This window comes from Symphodus melops (assembly GCF_947650265.1).
Source record: "Symphodus melops genome assembly, chromosome: 4".
NCBI lineage: Eukaryota > Metazoa > Chordata > Actinopteri > Labriformes > Labridae > Symphodus > Symphodus melops.
This window is the reverse complement of record NC_136694.1, coordinates 28,562,840-28,576,454: the sequence shown is the minus strand read 5'-3', so window position 1 is coordinate 28,576,454 and position 13,615 is coordinate 28,562,840. Positions and strand designations below refer to the sequence as shown.

Genomic DNA, 13,615 nt, shown 5'->3' with positions numbered 1-13,615 from the left:
AAAAAAAAAGTGTACAAAAAGCGTTTAATTACAAGCTCAGGTTCATTTACTACAATCAGGGAAATCATGAGGAGTTTTATAACCGCCCGTTATTTAACGTAGGTTATCTCAGTCATGTAACATTTAAAGGTTTTAAGGAAAAAAAAGGACAAAAGTGGGATGGTGAAGAATTCACAGGAAGCGTTAATAAATATATTTTCAGTTATGTAATGTCGCAGGTTTCTGTGTGTGCATGAAGGAGGTGGATGTAACATGCAGAGTGTAAAACAAGTAACATAAAGAACAGGCAGAGCAGCTTTTTATCAGCTATATTCACCGCCTGCCACTTTACTTAAACACGCAAGTATGAAATCGACACTCAATTAAGAAGTCTGACATCATGAATTAATTAATTCACAACATTACACCTCCACTTATATCAGCACGATCACACGCCTTGAGCTGAGTTTCTTCTGTATAGCTTGAGCTTTACATTTCCTGGTTCTTCTCAGGAGTCGTATATTCACAAAGACTCCTGAGTACTAAGAGTTGCTCCTCGTGAAAACATTCTTTGAATCTTGACATTTTATAAGAATTAACCTCAAAGTTAATGACAAAGATGAGAGTTATTTACAAAGTGTCTTTGCTCTTAAAGGCAGGGTTGGTCATTTTCTCCAGATCTACTTTTTAAGATTTTGGTTTAAATCGTTTTTTGTTTTTTTTAGGTCCTGACAGAAATTAATAACTCAGGTACTCTGAAAGAGGAACAAAGAAAATGTCTGCACTTTCTTTTTAAATGAACCAATCACGTCTCCCTGCTCGTTCTCTACCCCATGCATGCACTCAAAGCATGAGCTGTGGTCCGCTTCTGGACCCTGTAAGTGAGGGGGCGTGGCTTCAGAGGGAGCACGGAGGGAATGCTACTTTCAAAATCATGCTAGTTTTCAAAAGCTACCAACCCTGCCTTTAAGGTGTAAAACTATTAGGAGGAGAGACTTATTACAGGATGAAGAGTTTCTCAAGCTGAAGAGAAAAGATTTAATCACAATAATCTTTTTGAATGATAGTCGGGCCTAACAGAGAAAAACTCTTTGTGCAGACATTTTCAATCCATGTGTACATGTTGAGTTTCTCTGCTCTTGGTTACCTCCACAGCTGCAGCCAATCATCGAGTAAGGCGGTTTACGTGCTGATATAACTTTCAGCATGTACGTCTTAATTACAAAACTTCTAACGAGACTTTATTCCTCATTTAATTTGGATCAAAAAATCACAGCTTCAGAAAAAAAAGTCCAAACGTGGTCGACCACGCCTCCTCACTAAGATGAAAGTTTCTTCCTCGCTCAGAGTCGCTCTAAAAAATGTTCCTAAAATCACTCCGAGGCTGAATAAATAATAATAATAATACTTTACATTTATGTAATGCTTTTAGAGCCTCAAAGCGCTGAACAGAGAAAATAAAAAATGAATAAAATAAAAAAATAAATATCCTGCCTAGGATTGTTTTAAGCAGAGTTAGGAGCTCTCTGAGTGGATTCTTAAAATGCTTGTGAAAACGGGTTATTTACAGACATGTCTAAAAAAGGATGATGGACGCCACAGGGTGACCTCTGTGCTCATTTGTTAAAAAGCTGTTACATTACATCGTGTACTATCTCAAATAAAAGAGCCTGCTGCATGCATGTATTCCAGTCCTCTTTGTATTGATGTCCTCCTCTGCGCTCTGACAGTTATATTTTTATTCTCGCATTGTTCTGCCTCCAGCCTCAGCAGGATCAGGAAACACACACAGAATAATATCTGTGAGCGGCAACCGTCACCACGGCGACGGTCCAACGCGCAGCAGCAACGCTGACAGAGTTCATGTCCGCAGGCTCGACTCTGTGTTGACTCGACGCAGAGCCAGCAACGAGGCTTTGACACACTGAGTGGTTGCTTGGGACCCAGCGGAAGTCAGGGGAGGGTCTTCACATGTCTGTCCATCGACGTTTCCTGTCGATGAAGGACACAACAGCAATATCATTCTCAAGAGACAACAAGAAGACAAAGGAGAGGAATGAGCTGCTGTGTACATTTGCAACGCCTTCGTACTTTGAAGTCATCACTATCAGTGAAGTTTAAATGATGGATTTCGTGATGCTGCTAATCCTATTGGACAGGATCAAATTTGGAAATGGTTTCATAACCGTTAAATAAAACCACAAAATAAAAAATCCTGTCAGAGAGCTCCAAATATGTTCATTCTAATACTCAGATCATCCACGTTATTTAATTTTTTTTGGTATATTTTATTTATCCCAGAGGGGAAATTCAGATTTGGCTGTCTGTTAGTCTAGAGACATGCCTCTCTCTCTCTCTCACACACACACACAGGCCTGAATCACACACACACACACGAGCTGATTCAGGGGATTTTGTCCGTCGTATAAAAGGTATCAGAACATTTCAGAACAGACACAAAACAAACATTTAATTTGGGTTGGACCATTTGTTAATGTTGAAAGACCACCATCTTTGTTTCTGCCCTTCACGAGCCAACTTAATGAAAGCTGTGTGTGCTCGGGCTGAAGAGGAACCCCCAGAGTTTATTTGTAGGATTAACTTGACGTTTCCCATGTCGTCTTTGAGAGCTGAATGAGTCCGAGGTCCGGCCAGTCCGTCCACAGCCCGCTGCTCCGGCTTCAGTTCGCTTCCTCTGCCTGACGTGACCTCAGAACAAACTGGACCTCTTCTGTGAGCGAGGAAACAGAAGCGTCCGGAACCCGCCAGCCCTGAGGAGACACTCACAGTGAGACTGAACGTCTCTGCAGGAGTCCAGCGTCACCAAAGGGCGGCATGTCGCTCAGTCTGTTGGGACTTATAGGTTAGGTACCGGAAGGTCGCCGGTTTAAGTCCCGATGTGGAGCAAAATATGGAAGCTGTTCTGGAAACTATAAAGGTGCTAGACCACTTCTCAAGGACTGCCGAGGTGCCCTTGAGCAAAGCACCAAACTCCCACCAGCTCAGCGTCCTGTAGGCTGCCCCCGAACTTTGAAATCTTTGCATTATAACGATGTTTATTTTTATTTTTTGCAAACATCTCACTCACGTAGTGCAGAGCACACGTTCACACTCTCTCCCACAATCATTTAATTAAGCCCCTCCCCCTTCCTCTCTCTTCCTCTTCAGCAGATTTGGGGAGTTTACTCATCACATTGAGTCTCAGTGCAGCTCAGCAGAGTTCAGATTCCTCCTCATCACATCTAGCATCCTTCCGTCCCCACCATCACCGGGGGTCTGGACTCCATGGGGGGTAAACGGTCCGCCTTGTTACCCCTCTGAGTCATCATGACGGAGTCTCATCTCCAAAGACGATGCACATTTTGTCTTCTCCTGAACTGTTTTAAACTCCGTCTCAAGTCTCTGCTGATTTCAAGGTTTTTAGGGTGAAGTCATCCTCTGTATATATTTATATTCTCATCTATGAAACTTTAAACAAGCCAAAAAAAATTAACTCAAATTAGTCAAGTTCATGGCAGGAAGTTTCCTGACATTTTAAAGGGTTGCATTTATTTCTTCAGCCACAAGGGGGCAGTGCTGCTTCATGTCCGAGTAGCTGAAACCATCTGAGGGACAAATGAGATATTTTAAAGTGTGTCGATATGTTGGGAAAAAAAGAAAAAAAAAGTGGAAGATCATGACTTTGATTTAGCAAATAAATGAAATAAAAACATAAAAATGAATGAAATGAAATAGTGTTGGATTCATTTGAGAGCAACAATATCTGATAATGACTGAAACAGATCAAATATGAATATTTTTCTCTTTAATGTTCCTCGGACTTATGAGACTGACCAGGAGCCGAGGTCCAGGAGGGAAGGCAGCCTGCAGAGTGTTTTTCATTGAGACCTTACTGTTCTTCTTGTTACAGTTTGCATGTAAGCTTTGACTTGTATGAATTACATTTAGATTTGTTCATATTGTGTTTGAAGCTTGTTTTCTGTTGTATCTCTTCAGTTTGTTAATAAATCGTTTTAAACTCTCGTCCCCTCACCATCTTGGGGAACACAAACATAAACGATTGCAAAACGCCAACACATCCTGACAGCAGACAGTCGCATCTATCTTCAACGACTTAACATTTACAGGTTTGTATTGGCTTATTTTCTGCTTATCATCCCAACATTGTCAAACTTAAAGTTTCACATCAACACAAACTTCTTCCCCAGAGGTAAACTTCTCCTCCGGTACCAGATGTCACCGTGTTTTTTTATCCCCCCGGATGTTTGTTCCTCTGAGCTGTAACTTTAAACCATCTTTAACTTCAACTCTCTCTCTCTCTCTCTCTCTCTCTCTCTCTCTCTCTCTCTCTCTCTCTCTCTCTCTCTCTCTCTTTGTCAGAGAAACAAAACGTGAAACACCTGCAGTGAGGAGCTGTCAGCTTTTAGGAAGCAGGAACACGTTTTACTGGAGAACGAGTTTCCATCTGCAGCGATGTCCTGAGCAGTTCCTGTGTGTGTGTGTGTGTGTGTGTGTGTGTGTGTGTGTGTGTGTGTGTGTGTGTGTGTGTGTGTGTGTGTGACGGCTGGATGTTTGTACAGGAGGTCTGCAGCCTCATAACAGAGACCAGCTCACGACGTCCATATTTAGACTGCAAGCAGCTCCAACAGCTTGTTTATGACAGCTCGACACGAGACAAAACCCAGCATTTCATACCCGCATATGGTGTGTGTGTGTGTGTGTGTGTGTGTGTGTGTGTGTGTGTGCATTGACACAGTCCTCCTGTGCATAGTCTGGTAGTTCTTATCAAGGTTAACTGTTTCTTTTAGGTTTCAGATGACAGGATTTGTTTACAGATAAAACTCTCCTGCCTCTCCCGGACAGAGAGGAACTTCTTCATAGTTTCTCTCCGAGCAGCTGGAGCTCCTTCTCCCTCGTTTGATGTCTTCTGATATCTCTTTGTATTTCGAGTGGCTTTTAGAGGCATCTCTCTGGTTTCTTCTGAAGCATGTGGTCTGTGGTGAGTCGAACAAATGTGACAATCACCATCTTCAGAAACCTTTAAAAACAGCCTTCAGTGGCCTTTAAGACCTCAGGCTGACTTAAAGAGAAAAAAGATCTGACCTGTAAGTGAGTTAAACATGATGTGTGCCATGTTGAGGAGCTGCAGCAGTGTTGACAGAAACAAACAACCAGGTCTGCAGGAATAAGCCCCAAACAAAGCGATTTGGCTCTTCTAACATCTACCCAGCCGTGTCGATCTCCCCAAATCAAAATCAAGATTTTCAACAACTTTCTGAACTTTCACAGGAGTGAATGTCCTGACTGCGGCTGACAGCCTACACACGTGTGTGTGAACATCATGGCTGATTAGTTATATTGTTATTGATGAAGTTATACGTGCTGTTAATAGCCTAATACACAGAGTCACTGATTTTTAATCTTGCTAACAAACGTTAGCTTTCCAGTTCAAAACTGAGCCAGTCTAGCTGGTCTTTTTATGATTCAATTCAAGTCAAGTCATTTATTTCAAACCATAAACCAGACCCAACAACAACAACAACTACAACAACAACAACAAGGTTTGAAAAGGGGATGGCAGAAACAACGCTTATAGATTTCCAACCCGTCAACATAAAAACAACAAAAAACACAAAATCACTCTCCTCACTCTTTCTATTTTTTTTTCCATCACTTTGCCGACTGATTCACCGAGCATCATCTTTCTGTCCAGTGTAGTTGTGCATGTATGTGTTTGCATGTGTGTGTGTGTGTGTGTGTGTGAGGGGGGGGCGTGCCATATTGGATGGGGTTAGTGAAACGGGGTTGTGGACGGATTCTGGAGAAGGACAAATGAACTGGAGCTGGGCAGGAATCAGCCGGAGTTCGTCCAGGAAGCAAAAAAAACCTCAAAGAAGCGACGCCACCCAAAAACCTGCAACACGCCACTGACCATATTTTCAAGCTATAAAACAAGTGGACACGTCAAAATTGCACATCACAAGAAAAAGTACAAACAGGAATATTTGTTTCAGAGAGGAGAGGGAAAGAGAGTGAGGGAGGGACATGCAGGAAAGGAGCCACCGGCGGGATTTGAACCCGCACTGCCCTCTCCTGAGGAACGACAGCCTCTGTGCATGGAGCGGCGACATTGACAGGAAATATTGCACATCAAACAACATTTTGCACATGATGTGAAAACAATTACTGATCATCGAAGGTGGTGATGGTAGTAAAAAAGTCAAGCTGGGAGCAGTTTGAAGGACCTCCTGTGGCGTTCTGCGGCGCTCCCGTGTAATCTCCGTCTGCGGTTGACGGAGCTCCGAGGAGTTCTGCATCGTAATTGCATCACTTCCTGTCGCCGAGGACACCCAGAGTTCATGTGTCTGTGTGTTTGTGTGTGAGACAAATAACAGTTCATGCTCTAGTTTTCTTTTTTTTGTTGTTGCACGAATCAAACTGAGCAGCTGCTGAAAACCAGAAACCGAACCTCCACACACAGCTCCCCTCTCTCTCTCTCTCTCTCTCTCTCTCCGTCTGTCTCTCTACCTTTCTTCTTGAAGCCGAGCTGTGTCTAATTCCCAGTTTCCCTCCCCCTCAGAGACTCAACACTCCTTCCCAGCCTGTCCTTCCCTTTGTTACTCTCTCTACCTCCCACACCTTCTCCCCCTCTTTCATTCCATCTCTCATCATCCGCCGCCTTCAGCTAACCAGCCTCCCAGCAGAGAATTATGAATAGAATTCAAATCAGTCGAGCTTTACTGTCTCCCACCCCCTCTCTGCTCTGCCCCCTGCGTGTCTGCCTCTACTTTCTAACTTTTTCTCCAACTGTTTGGTATTGATTATGGCTGTGACCTCACGCCCACACGGTGCAGCCTCCTATGCATTAACCCTTTCCTTTCTCTTGCGTGTCCTCTCTGCTGCGAGCTCCTTCGCTGGGCCATCGGCGCTCAGCCAGTGATTCAGTGCTCGGAGAAATAAATAAAAAATAAAAAAATATTGAAAACACCACCACCACCTCCGTCGCTGTAAGTGGTGATAAAGCTGAAAAGGATGGTCAGAAGACGCTTTCAGAGCGGAGACGATACGGAGAAAATACTTTTCTTTAAGAATTGAAGAGAAAATTCGAGGTTGTACTTAAACACTTTATGCATCTTTGCCCTCGTGTAACAAGAAAAGCAAAATCGTGATTTTTACAAACGAATTACATTTTTTTTTTGACAGTTTATATCATCATAAAGTGTGTACCTGAAAATGTGTTAATTGTAAACATTTCTAATAAACCGTGGGATGATATCAGGTGTGTCATGTTGGTGATGTGTTTTGTTTATTTTAGCGTTCAGTAGTCATTTCCTGTTCTTCACTTCTGATGCTACACTTTACAAGCGTTGAAGTGGCGGCCATGATAAGAGCCGTTCAAATCCTCCAAAAGCTAAGGAAAGGTATAACCTCTTTTAGCACCAGACCATCCTTTACAATAAAAAAAAAAGATGAGATAACGCCATCCCATAATTTCTTGCGGCAGTACGTGTCCGACCGTTCACAGAAGCTAACGATGAGGGAGGAAGGAAAATTGTACATTCGATGAGGACTTCGTGTTTGAGGCAGTCTTCAGAGACCACCCACAAACAAAGTCCTGGCCTCAGCTCTCGATTGTCTTGGCTTTGCCCCAGACCTTGTTAGCTTTTATTAAAATGCTGAATTAGTTTTGACAGCGAGCCCCCCAGCCGCCCCGCTCCTCAGCTAACGTAAAAAGCAGCTGCTACAGGCTAACGGAAGTCAGGTCACATACAGGCTGGAGTGCCAACATTCAGAGTGGCAGGATTTCAGTCCAGGGTTTTTGTTTTGGGTCCAGAGGGAGGCTGATGTAAGTCCAGCTTTGATCACAGTTTGTAGCTGTTGAAGGTGACAGTTAACCTGGCGAGGTGACACCGCAGGCGGAGACACCAACTTGTCAATTTTTCATGAGCTGCTCTCGGGAGTTTCCAACAGAGGGTCAACGACGACTGAGTTAACATTCACTTCACGGGGGAAGAGTCTGGAACAAGAAGAGCAAGAAAAGCCCTGGATGCAGGGAGGACTTCCTTTGGACAGGGTCTAGGATTTGACCGTCACAGTAGCACATCAGTCGGCCTCGTACGTGACGCACATTTTGGCCACGAGTATCTATTAGACCAGAGGCTTAATTAAAACACTTCTTTTGTAGGGAAGTTCCTCGTGACTAATTTTACTGTTGGTTAAAAGCAAAAAAAAATTCAGACCAATCATCAAGTCGAGAAAACAGTCCAAATGAGCAGCATTGATTTTGCTACAGACTGGATTACAGCGTCTACATGTTGAATTGGTTTGCTGAGCGATGCTAACGATGCTAACACCTGTAGCCTCCCTGCAGTTACACGTCCAGACACAGTCTCCATATAACCAGATGAAAATTGTTACGATTCCCTGAATGGTGGGACCCAGACGCAAGACTCAGAGACAGCTTGACAGTTTTAACACTAATTTTAATTAAATACGATGAAGTGACACGAGTGGAATGAATGTGTAAAAAAAATCCCCGTTCGACCAGGAACGATGCAGCAATCTAAATCCAAGTGACAGTCCCGGTGAAATCCAAAATCCCGAATCCCGAACGTGTGAGGTGAACACAGATGAGACAAACAGCAGACGACAAGTCGACAGGTAGACGGAGGAGCAGGTGAGTCTTCACAGGGAGCTGCCACGGGGGAAAAACACGAGGAAGGTAAATACACGGGAAGTCACAAAATAACAAGTATGCAAAAATACACGAGAGCCTGATCGGAGAACAAACACCACGTAGAGTAGACGATAATCCGGCGCCGACTGGGTGGAGAGAGTCGGCTTATATGCGGACGCTGATTGATGATGAGCTTCACCTGGAGACCACACCTGCTGCAAATCTAGACCTGTGGAGGAGACACAGGAGGAGCAGACAGACAGATACTACCTGGACAGATCATGACAGAAAATGGCTGTCAAATGGCGCTCCTGTTAGAACACGCCACTCGTCTGTCTGCTGTGCTTGTTGACATCCGGGCAGCGGAGTGAGGCGAGCGGTCCGATCGACTGGAGCGGTTGACTGAAAGTTGGGTTGAGACAGCATTTCTGCAGAAACAAGATGGCGGATGTCACTCGTTTATTTACAGTCTACGGTCGTGATGAACGTTTTGTAATCACTGATCAGTTCATTGGGTCATACATGTAAAACTTCTGCAGGTATTTTAAATCCCACTGATGAGTGCACTTCCTGTCATGATTTAGTTTTGATTTCCTGTCTTGTCTTTAGTTCTCATGTTTTCCCGAGTGTGCTTCCTTTTGTCCTCCTATGTCGCCTGTAAGTTTATTTCCTGTGTTGTGTTTTAAGTCTAGTATTTAGTGTTTCCTGTTTTATTTTGTAGTATCTGGTTTAGGTGGTCTTGTGCTCTTTGTTCCTTCCTGCCTGTGTGATTGTCCTGATTGTCCTCACCTGTGTCTTTTTTACCCTCTGTGAGTCTTAGCCTGTAGTTTGTTCCCTCCGCTCCCTGGATTTACTTTGTTTTTTCTCTACTTAGTTTTTGGAATTCTGGATTTATTATTTAAGTAAGTTTTTTGTTTTGCCTTTTGTTTAATCAATATTTTTTTGTTGCTGCACTCGGGTCCTCCTCCCTGTTTTCTTTTAGAGAGGCGGGGGTGTGTATATGCAACCTGCACAGTGCTTCATGTTCATTTATGAAAATGAGCTGGAGATGATCTGAGAGAAAGTTCTACTTCACACCTTTCTACACCCGAGTTTGAAATATTGACCGATGTCTCAACTCTGAGCTGAAAAGGACATTTGAACAAAATTGGGTGCTTAAACTTCATCAGAGAGTAAACCTTTAAGTGGATAGAAAATATGATGAATTTCTCCATGTGGAGGTTGATCTGCTCGATTTAGAAGAACAGCCACCAGTTAATCAGTGTCACAGCTTGAGCACCATGACTGCAGCACAGAGCGGGTTATATAATGGATGACTGTGGGATTCCCAGCAGCTCTGCCTCCTCCACGCAGCAGTCTGAGGAGAGGCAGGAGGGGGGGCTGCAGGATGGATGGCAGCATAGGGAGTATCGAGATTGTGATCATGAGTGTGAAAGGCTCGGGTTGGCCTCCAGCTCCTCCACCCTTCAATAATCCAATAATTACAGGGAGATCTTTCCAGAGGATCCCTGTGCTGCTGCAGCCTGCAAGCAGTCAGGTCACATCCATATTGTAACGCTATAAAAAAAAAAAAGGGGTGGGGTGGGGGAGTACTTGAGTTTGCAGGGGATTGGCCCAGGGAGAGAAGGGAGGCTGGTTCATGTCCAGCATGGATCAGGGTTTGGAGGAGTCCAGCTTCACCTCCCGGATGTTGTAACGATGTCCTTGGCCAACGCACGAAACTCCCAACTGCTTCGGGGACGCGTTCATGCAGCGGCCCATCACTCAAACTCTTCTTCCTCGTAATTGCATGCCTGTGTGTGTGTGTGCTCTCAGGCCTGTGTGTGTTTGTGTGTGTGTGTGTGTAATAGATGATAAATATTGAATCTACCTCATGGGGATTGACCTGATAATTTGTCTTCTTGTATTAAGTCTTGAAGCACAACATTGAAAAACAACATTCACGGTATTAAACAGCCAGAAAGGCGGCTCCGATCTGACAGCGCTCACTCTTGTTGCCCCGCTCAACATGCCTCGTGCCTGAACACTGGCCACGCCCCTCCTCAGCAGGAGTTTCATTTCTACTCCTGATAATCCACCGGAGACATCCAGAGTTTAAATTGAGAATATTTTTGTTTTCTAAATGAGCCAGTTTGGCTGTTGATTAGAATATTCATTAAACATATAGTTACCATTTTGTGCATAAAAGAAGTGATTATATGCAAGAGGGAAGTGATGTAATGTAACATGCACTCCATAAAATGTCTAAATAATATCAGGCGGACTGCAGGGGGTCTCCCGAGGTAAATCATGACATCCAATTCAACTGCAATTAAAACATAAACGTAACCATTAGATGCACCAGAGTTAGCCTATAGGCTAATCTACATCTGCAGTCCCTTGGCAGGTAACAAAACAACATCTCTCATCACTCAGCAAGTAACATATATTGCACATGAAATGTCCCTTGCAGACACACACAGACACCTTGTCAGCCCCCATGAGGAGATTAAAGCGAAATGAGTGAGACGAAAAATGATAAAGAGTAAATGCAATCAAAATTAAAAAAAGAAGCCAAAGTAGCGACAGAGACTGCTATACAGCTCCTCCTGGAAATATCAGGAGCTTTCTGCAAGTTGTAAAAAGCCCATATTGATCAAATCTAAAGAGGGTGCTGATCACCTCCACCGCCAGCTGCACCAGCAAGGCTTCAGCTGCAGAGACATGCTCAGAAGACAACGGCAGATTTATCAAATGTGAGGCTTGAAAACCGTCGTCCACAAACCGAGGTTGATCCACGATGGCTCTTTGTCCCTTTTCTTTCATTTAGTTTATTAGTTTAGTGGTCAAAAACAACATTAATCTCACAGAGAAAAGATGGATGTCATAGATATCATAATTAGACGCAACAGAAAATAAAAAAAAATAAAAAAACTAGTCGAATCGAACGACTTGGTTGTCGTCGTCGGCGCTGTGCTGTCAGTATGAAATATAGAACGTAACTTTGCAGTTATAAAAAGGTCAGTCGTAAGGTTTGTGGTTGTAGTTGTGATAGTTAAAAGTAGTACAAACGTAAGAAGGCGTGTATATTTGAACATGCATACTGCATGTTGAGTGCTGCGTGTTCGTCTCTGCCCCTCAGAAGCAGCACTTTTGGTCAAATATGCATCGCTATAAGAGCCAAACCTTATAGGCCTCATACATTATTCACACCGTGACATCCGCTTCTCACAGAAGCCCGCAGAAGTTTGAAGAAGTCCGCCTTCATTCTTCACATACTGCAGGACGGACTCACCAGGCTGCAGCAGGACGGACTCACCAGGCTGCAGCAGGCCGTCCTCACCAGGCTGTAGCAGGAAGGACTCACCAGGCTGCAGCAGGACGGACTCACCAGGCTGCAGCAGGCCGTCCTCACCAGGCTGTAGCAGGAAGGACTCACCAGGCTGAAGCAGGAAGGACTCACCAGGCTGCAGCAGGCCGTCCTCACCAGGCTGTAGCAGGACGGACTCACCAGGCTGCAGCAGGACAGACTCACCAGGCTGCAGCAGGACGGACTCACCAGGCTGCAGCAGGACGGACTCACCAGGCTGCAGCAGGCCGTCCTCACCAGGCTGAAGCAGGAAGGACTCACCAGGCTGCAGCAGGCCGTCCTCACCAGGCTGCAGCAGGACGGACTCACCAGGCTGCAGCAGGCCGTCCTCACCAGGCTGCAGCAGGACGGACTCACCAGGCTGGACTCACCAGGCTGCAGCAGGACGGACTCACCAGGCTGCAGCAGGCCGTCCTCACCAGGCTGCAGCAGGCCGTCCTCACCAGGCTGCAGCAGGCCGTCCTCACCAGGCTGCAGCAGGCCGTCCTCACCAGGCTGCAGCAGGATGGACACACCAGGCTGCAGCAGGCCGTCCTCACCAGGCTGCAGCAGGCCGTCCTCACCAGGCTGCAGCAGGCCGTCCCCTTCCTCTTTTTGTTTTTGAACTTCCAACAGATAACACGTACTACAGGCAGCTACAGGAGGAAACTAATTACAGCTAAACTCCCAAACAATTGAGGCCTCAGTTTATTAGATAATCAGGTGAAATGATTGATGATTGTGTTGTGCAATTACAGCTTATCTCGTGCTGTTACACTTTAACAAGCAGCAGGATGAACCGTGCCGCGGCACAATTTTAATGAACTCATGAGGAACAAGCACCAAGGGAATTTTTTTTAACCTTTTTTTTTTGTCCACTACATAATTTTTTTTTTTTATCTTAATTTGTTAAGTGCCCGGTAAAACAGAACACTAATGTCTGTATTCTTTTAATTCTTCACAGAAGTACAATTAAACATTGCAAAAAAAAAAAAGAATAGAATATAGATGAGACGATTTCAGAAATAAGATCAACATACTTTGAGTCTTTTTCCATTTTATTGTAAAATAAGTTTAATCTCTGCCTATGCTAGGTCAAGGTGAGCGTCCCACAATGCATAGCGAACTACAGTTCTTCACTGTTTTACATCAAAACAGTATTTTAGTGTTGAAAACTGGCAGTAAATTAACAGCAATTATTGACAGTGTTTTGTGGCTGGTATGTGCCAAACACTCCTGATATTTCCTGATTTTTTGGGGGGGGCCTGCTGCAGGTGGAAACTCCGATTTTTCACCCTGATGTGGTAGCGACTCCTGAATATTTTCCTGCTAGCTCCGTGGCTCCCCAACAAGTCTGGGTGCAGTGATGTGCAAGCGCATGGTTTCGATCTTCTTGCTTGTTATGAAGCCGCGTCATACTTTTCCACTCTTTTGAGGTCACTTTAAACACGTTAAATTAAAAATAGCAAAAACTGTCTTCAAAGTGCTGGCCGTGTGGTCAGCCGCCATCTTGGATACGTTGTAAACATTATTGTGACTTTCACAGCGTCAGGTCTTTGTTAAGATTTCAGGAAATTCAGGAAATGGACATTTTTAGGAGTGTCGGAGTGAAAACTGGTTTTTAATAACAG

At 44.3% G+C, this 13,615-nt stretch overlaps 1 long non-coding RNA gene across 3 annotated transcripts in view; it reads left to right on the top strand.

Moving 5' to 3' along the window:
• Positions 1–9,470: 9,470 nt before the first annotated feature.
• The window catches only part of LOC306822931, a 35,220-nt gene continuing 31,075 nt past the window's right edge, over positions 9,471–13,615 (top strand). For all 3 annotated transcript variants that reach the window (XR_013778970.1, XR_013778971.1, XR_013778972.1), the window contains exon 1: positions 9,471–9,558. This is a non-coding gene — a long non-coding RNA (uncharacterized lncRNA). The remainder of the gene's footprint in view (positions 9,559–13,615) is intronic.